This window comes from Trichechus manatus, unplaced genomic scaffold (genome assembly GCF_000243295.1).
Source record: "Trichechus manatus latirostris isolate Lorelei unplaced genomic scaffold, TriManLat1.0 scaffold00285, whole genome shotgun sequence".
NCBI classification, from domain to species: domain Eukaryota; kingdom Metazoa; phylum Chordata; class Mammalia; order Sirenia; family Trichechidae; genus Trichechus; species Trichechus manatus.
In genome coordinates this window covers 149330-157397 of record NW_004444221.1, presented here as the reverse complement: position 1 = coordinate 157397, position 8068 = coordinate 149330, and the positions used below count along the sequence as shown (strand labels likewise).

General features: G+C 41.1%; 1 pseudogene; it reads left to right on the top strand.

Moving 5' to 3' along the window:
- The first annotated feature begins 123 nt into the window (after positions 1-123).
- On the top strand, positions 124-979 carry LOC101359867 (POU domain, class 5, transcription factor 1 pseudogene; annotated as a pseudogene).
- Positions 980-8068: the final 7089 nt, after the last annotated feature.

Genomic DNA, 8068 nt, shown 5'->3' with positions numbered 1-8068 from the left:
GCTTAGATGTGTCCTATAACACATACCCCATCCCAAAGAAACTTATTACCAAAGATGGACTATTAAAAAAATCTTAGATTTTGCCTTTCAGCGGGCCCCCGGCTTGGAGCGCCTTCCTTCCCCATGGCAGGACACCTGGCTGCTGACTTTGCCTTCTCGACCCCACTGGGCAGTGGAGGCAAAGGGCCAGGGCAGCTGGGGCCAGAGCTGGGCTGGACTGACCCTCGCACCTGGCTGAGCTCCCAAGGCGCCCCACGTGGGCCAGGAATACGGCCGGGGGTTGGACCGGGCGCTGAGGTGTGGGGCATTCCCTCCGTGCCCTCGGCCGTACGAGTTTTGTGGAGGCATGGCATACTGTGGACTTTAGGTTGGCGTGGGACCAGTGCCCCAAGGTGGCCTGGAGACCCCTCAACCCAAGGGAGAGGCGAGGGCAGGGGTTGAGAGCAACTCCGAGGGGGCCTCCCCAGAGCCCCTCGCTGCACCCTCTGGTGCCGTGAAGCTGGAGGAGAAGATGGATGAGAACCTCGTAGAGTCCCAGGACTTCAAAACACGACAGAAAGACCTCGACCAATTCGCTAAACTCTTAAAGCAAGAGAAGATCACTCTGGGGTATACCCAGGGTGATGTGGGGCTTACCCTGGGGGTTCTCTTTGGGAAGGTATTCAGCCAAACGACCATCTGCCGTTTTGAGGCTCTGCAGCTCAGTTTCAAGAACATGTGTAAACTGTGGCCCCTGCTACAGAAGCGGGTGGAGGAGGCGAACAACAAAGAAAACCTTCAAGAGATATGCAAAACAGCGACCCTCCTGCAGCAGGCCCTAAAGAGAAAACAGAGGAACATTGAGAACGGAGTGAGAGGCAACCTGTAGAGCCTGTTCCTCCACTGCCCGAAACCTTGGCTGCAGCAGACGGGCCACATCGCCCAGCAGCTCGCACTTGAGAAGGTCCTGGTGCGAGTGTGGTTCTGTAACCGGCGCTAGACGGGCAAACAATCAAGTGGCGACTCCTCCCAAGGAGAGGATTTTAAGGCTGCTGGGTCTCCTTTCCCAAGGGGAGCAGTGTCTTTTCCTCTGTCACCAGGGCCCTGTTTTGTTACCCCAGGCTATAGGGCCCCCAGTTTACTACTCTGTACTTCTCAGTCCCTTTCTCGGGGAAGCTTTCTCCTCTGTCCAGGTCACCCCTCTGGCCTCTCCCACGCATTGAAACTGAGGTTCCTGTATTTTCTTCTCAGGAACGGGGGCGGGGGGGGGGGCAGAGGAAAGGGGAGAAGCTGGGGAAATAGGACTGTGCGGTTTGTACCAGGGCTTTAGGGGTTAAGATCGTCATTCACTAAGGAAGGAAGGAATTGGGAGCACAAACAGTGGGGGCAGGAGATTTGGGAGTGTAACTGGTTGGAGGGAAGGTGAAGCTCAAAGATGCTCTTGATGGTAATCCCCACATCCCTCACCACTTTGTTCTTAAAGAAACCTGGGACACAGTAAAAAAAAAACCTTAGATTTTGTATTTTTCATTTCCATAGGCATGGGAAATTATTTGTCTTAAGTTTTAGGAAAATGATATTGTAATAGAGATCTTTGCCTAACTAAGTTAGAAGTATATTTCCATTTTCTCCTTCATGTTAAGCATTCCTATGTGTAATGTCCACCACCTGTCTGTCAGTTTGTTATACTGTGGTAGCTTGCTGTGATGTTAGAAGCTGTGCCACCAGTATTTCAAATACCAGCAGGGTCACCCATGGTGGACAGGTTTCAGTGGCACTTCCAGACTAAGACTAGACTAGGAAGAAGGACCTGGCAGTATACTTCTGAAAAAATTAGCCAGTGAAAACCTTATGAACAGCAGCAGAACACTGTCTGATATAGTGCTGGAAGACCAGCCAAAGTACGACCTTGAGTATATCACACTTAAATTTAGAGACCATCTCAAGAATAGATTTGATGCATTGAACGATAATGACCAAAGACCAGACGAGTTGTGGAACGACATTAAGGATATCATACATGAAGAAAGTAAGAGGTCATTAAAAAGACAAGAAAGAAAGAAAAGACCAAAATGAATGTCAGAAAAGACTCTGAAAGTTGCTCTTGAATCTCGAGTAGCTAAAGTAAAATGAAGAAATGATGAAGTAAAAGAGCTGAACAGAAGATTTCAAAGGGTAGCTCAAGAAGACAAAATAAAGTATTATAATGACATGTGCAAAGACCTGGAGATAAAAAACCAAAAGGGAAGAACGTGCTCAGCATTTTTTGGACAGAAGGAACTGGAGAAAAATTCAATCCTTGAGTTGTAATATTGAAGGATTCTACAGGGAAAATACTAACCGACACAGGAAGCATCAAAAGAAGACGGAAGGAATACACAGAGGCACTGTACCAAAAATGTTCACCCATTTCAGGAGGGAGCATATGATCAAGAACCGATGGTACTGAAGGAAGAAGTCCAAGCTGCACTGAAGACACTGGCGAAAAACAAGGCTCCAGAAATTGACAGAATACCAATTGAGATGTTTCAATAAAGGATGCAGCGGTGGAAGTGCTCACTCGTCTATGTCAAGGAATTTGGAAGACAGCTACCTGGCCAACCGACTGGAAGAGATCCATATTTATACCCATTCCAAAGAAAGGTGATCCAACAGAAGGCAGAAATTGTCAAACAATATCATTAATATCACTCACAAGTAAAATTTGACTCAAGATCATTCAAAAGCGGCTGCAGCAGTACGTTGACAGAGAACTGTCAGAAAGTCAAGCCGGATTCAGAAGAGGACATGGAACAAGGGATATCATTGCCGATGTCAGATGAATCCTAGCTAAAAGCAGAGAATACCAGAAAGATGTTTACTTGTGTTTTATTAAACTATGCAAAAGTATTTGACTATGTGGATCCTGACAAATTATGGATAACATTGTGAAGAATGGGAATTCCTGAACACTTAATTGTGCTCATGAGGAACCTGTACATAGATAGACCAAGAGGCAGTCATTCAAACAGAGCAAAGGAATAATGAGGGGTTTAAAATTAGGAAAGGTATGGGTCAGGGTTGTAGCCTTTCACCATGCTTATTCAATCTGTATGCTGAGCAAATAATCCAAGAAGCTGGACTATATGAAGAAGAATGGAGCATCAGAATTGGAGGAAGACTCATTAATAATTTTTGTTATATAGGTGACACAACTTTGCTTGCTGAAAGGGAAGAGTTACCTGAAGCACTTACTGGTGAAGATCAAAGACCACACACAGCCTTCAGTATGGATTGCATCTCAACATGAAGAAAACAGAAATCGTCACAACTGGACAAATAAACAACATCATGATAAATGGAGAAAAGATTGAATTTATCAAGGATTTCATTTCATTTGGATCTTGAATCAATGCCTATGGAAGCAGCAGTCAAGGAATCAAAGTAGTCATTGCATTGGGCAAATCTGCTGCTTTTGCAGATTTTAAAACGTTAAAAAGCAAAGATGTCACTTTAAGGACTAAGGTGCGTCTGACCCAACCCATGATGTTTTCAGTCGCCTCATATGCATGTGAAACCTGGACAATGAACAAGGAAGACTGAAGAGGAATAGAAGCCTTTGAATTATGGTGTTGGTGAAGAATACTGAATATACTATGGACTGCCAAAAGAAGGAACAAATCTGTCTTGGAAGAAGTACAGCCAGAATGCTCATTAGAAGCAAGGATGGTGAGACTTCATCCCACATACCTTAGACATGTTATCAGGAGAGACCAGTCCCTGGAGAAGGACGTCATGCTTGGTAGAGGGTCAGTGAAAGAAAGGAAGACCCTCAGTGAGATAGATTGATGCAGTGGCTGTAACAATGACCTCTAGCATAACAAAGACTGTGAGGATGGCCCAGGACAGGGCAGTATTTCCTTATGTCGTGCATAGGTCATTACAAGTTGAAACCGACGGGACAGCACCTAATAACTACAATAGCACAACATATTCATGAGGGATATTGGTGTGTAATTTTCTTTTTTTGTAGTATCTTTGCCTGGCTTTGTTATCAGGTTTAAGCTGGCTTCATAGAATGAATTAGTTAGTATTCCTTTCTTTTCTATGTTCTGGAATAATTTGAGTAGAATTGATGCCAACTCTTCTCAGAATGTTTGGTAGAACACTTCAGTGAATCCATCTGGGCCAGAGCTTTTTGGTTGAGAGCTTTTTTTTAATGACAGCTTCAGTTTCTTCTTTTGTTATGGGTCTTTTTAGGTTTTCTTGCCTCTGTTTGTGTTAGTTTAGGTAGGTAGTGTGTTTCTAGAAATTTGTTCATTTCTTCTAGGTTTTCAATTTTTTTAGAGTAGAATTTTTGATAATGTCAGTTATGATGCTTTTTTCCCAGTTGGTCTGTTGTAATCTACAGTCTACATTACTTTTTTTTTTTAGGTTTCCTCATTTTGGATTTTTATTGTGTTTAGGTGTAAGTTTACAGCGCAAATTAGCTTTTCATTAAAAGATTTATACACAAATTGTTTTGTGACATTGGTTGCAATACCTGCAATGTGTCAGCACTCTCCCACTTTCCCTTTCCGCCCTGGGTTCTCCATGTCCATTTGTCCAGTTTTCCTGTCTCTTCCCTTATTCTTTTCCTTGTTTTTGAGCAGGTATTGCGCATTTGGTCTTGTATACGTCATTGAATTAAGAAGCACGTGCCTCGTGTGTGTTGTTTGCTTTATAGGCTTGTCTAATCTTTGGCTAAAAGGTGGACTTTGGGAGGGGCTTCAGTCCTGAGTTAGCCAGTGTCTGGGGGCCGTAGCCTCAGGGGTTCCTCTATTCTCTGTCAGACCAGTAAGTCTGGTCTTTTTTTTTTTTAAAGTTGAATTTTGTTCTACATTTTTCACCCTTTCTGTCCAGGACCCTGAATTGTGATTCCTGTTAGAGTGGTTGGTGGCGGTAGCCAGGCCTCATCTATTTCTTCTGGACTCAGGCTGGCAGAGGCTATGGTTCATGTGGTCCATTAGCCCTTTGGAGGAATATTTTCTTTGTGTCTTTGGTTTCTGAATTCTCCTCTGCTTCAGATTGAATGGGACTGATAGATGTATCTTAGGTGGCCACTCACAAGCTTTTAAGACCCCAGATGCTACTCACCAAAGTAGGATGTAAACATTCTCTTTATGAACTATGTTATGCCAATTAACCTAGGCTTGTCCCAAAACTGTGGTACAGCCCTCAGCACCAGTGACTCAAGGTTTTTGAATGTGTCTAGGAAGCTTCTATGATTTTGCCTTGGTCAGGTCGTGATGACTTCCCCTATATTGTGTGTTGTCTTTCCTTTCACCAAAGTTAACACTTGTCTACTATTTGGTCAGTAATTTCCCCTCCCCAGCCCTCCCTTCTCTCATAACCATCAAAGATTTTTTTTTTTCTGCACCTTTTCCTGGGGTTTTATAATAGTGGTCTCATACAATATTTATCCTTTTGTGATTGACTTATTTCACTCAGCATAATGCCTTCCAGATTCATCCATGTTGTGAGATGTTTCACGGATTCATCATTGTTCTTTGTCCTTGTGTAGTATTCCATTGTATGTATGTACCATGGTTTGTTTATTCATTCTTCTGCCGATAGGCACTTAGGTTGTTTCCATCTTTTTGCTACTGTGAACAGTGCTGCAATGAGCATGGGTGTGCATATGTCTATTCGTGTGACAACTCTTATTTCTCTATGATATATTCCTAGGAGTGGGATTGCTGGATCATATGGTATTTCTATTTCTAGCTTTCTAAGGAAGCACCATATCATTTTCCATAGTGATTGTACTATTTTACATTCCCACCAGCAGTGCATAAGAGTTCCAATCTCCCCGCAACTCTTCAACATTTGCTACTTTCTGTTTTTTTGATTAGTGCCAGTAATGTCAGGGTGAGATTGTATCTCATTGTAGTTTTGATTTGCATTACTTTAATGGCTAATTATAGTGAGCATTTTCTCATGTGTCTGTTAGCCACTTGAATGTCTTCTTTGGTGAAGTATCTGTTCATTTCCTTTGTTCATTTTTTAATTGGATTATTTGTCTTTTCGCTGTTGAGGTGTTGAGATATTCTATAGATTTTAGACATTAGACCTTTGTTGGATATGTTGTAGCCAAATTTTTTTCCCCAGTTTGTAGGTTCTCTTTTTACTCTTTTGTAAAGTCTTTTGATGAGCATAACTGTTTGTTAGGTGCTCCCAGATATCTAGTTTATCTTCTGGTGTTTGTGCATTGTTAGTTATGGTTTGTATTGTATTTATGCCATATATTAGGGCCCCTAACTTTGTTCCTATTTTTTATTCCATGATCTTTATCATATTAACTTTTATATCTAGATCTTTGATCCATTTTGAGTTATTTTTTGTGTATGATGTGAGATATGGGTCCTGTTCTATTTTTTTAAAGATGGGCATCCATTTTACCAGCACCATTTGTTAAAAAAGACTGTCTTTTTCCCATTTAATTGATTTTGGTCCTTTGTCAAAGATCAGCTGATCATAGGTGGATGGATTTATATCTGGATTCTCAGTTATGTTCCATTGGCCTACGTGTCTGTCATTGTACCAGTACGAGATTGGTATGACTACCATGGCAGTATAGTAGTATCTGAGATCAGGTAGTGTGCAACCTCCTACTTTGTTATTTTTCTTCAATAATGCGTTGCTTATCTGGGACCTGTTTCCTTTCCACATAAAGTTGGTGATTAGTTTTTCCATCTCATTAAAGTATGCTGTTGGTATTTGGATCAAGATTGCATTTTATCTGTAGATTGCTTTGGGTAGAATTGACATATTCACAATGTTGAGCCTTCCTATCCACGAGCATGGTATGTTTTTCCATTTATTTAGGTCTCTTTTGGTTACTTACAATAGTATTTTGTAGTTTTCTTTGTATAGGTCTTTTATGTCCTTGGTTAGATTTATTCCTAAGTATTTTATCTTTTTAGGGGCTATTATAAATGGTATTGTTTTTCTGATTTCTTTTTTGAAGTTCCCTGTGTTGATGTATAGGGATCCCACTGATTTTTGTATGTTGTTCTTGTATCCTGCTACTCTGTTGAATCTTTCTTCTAGTTCCATTAGTTTTCTTACGGAATCTTTGGGGTTCTCTATGTATAAGATCATATCATCTGCAAATAAGGATAGTTTTACTCCTTCCATTCCAATTTGGATGTCCTTTATTTCTTTTTCTTGTCTTATTGCTCTAGCTAGGACTTCCAATACAATGTTAAATATGAGTGATGATAAAGATCAGGCTTGTCTTGTTCCCATTCTCAGAGGGAATGCTTTAAGCCTTTCTCCATTGAGAATGATGTTGGTTTTGTATCAAAAAAAAAAAAAAAACACTGCTGTCGAGTCAATTCTAACTCATAGCGACACTATAGGACAGAGTAGATCTGCCCAATAGGATTTCCAAGAAGTGACTGGTGGATTCGAACTTCCAACCTTTTGGTTAGTAGCCAAACTCTTAACCACTATGCCATCAGGGTTTTCTTGGTTTTGTATAGGTGCCCTTTATTATGTTGAGGAGTTTCCCTTCTGTTCCTGTTTTATTGAGAGTCTTCATCAGGAATGGGTGTTGGACTTTATCAAATGCTTTTTCTTCATTGATTGAGATGATCATGTGATTCTTTTGTTCTATTTATGTGATGGATTATGTTGATTGATTTTCTAAAATTTAATCATCCTTGCATACCTAGTATGAATCACACTTAGTCATCATGTATTATGTTTTTGATATGATGCTGAATTCTATTGGCTAGAATTTTGTTGAGAATTTTTGCATTTATATTCATGAGAGATATTGGTTTGTAATTTTCTTTCTTTCTTTTTTCTTTTTTGGAGTCTTTGCCTGGCTTGGAAACCCTGGTGGCATAGCGGTTTAGAGCTACGGCTGCAAACCAAAATGTTAGCAGTTTGAATCCACCAGGCGCTCCTTGGAAACCTTATGGGGCAGTTTTACTCTGTCCTTTAGGGCCACTATAAATTGGAATCAACTCAACAGCAGCAAGTTTTGTTTGGTTTTGCCTGGCTTTGGTGTCAGGGTTATGCTGGCTTCATAGAATGAATTTGGGACCATTCCTTCCTTTTC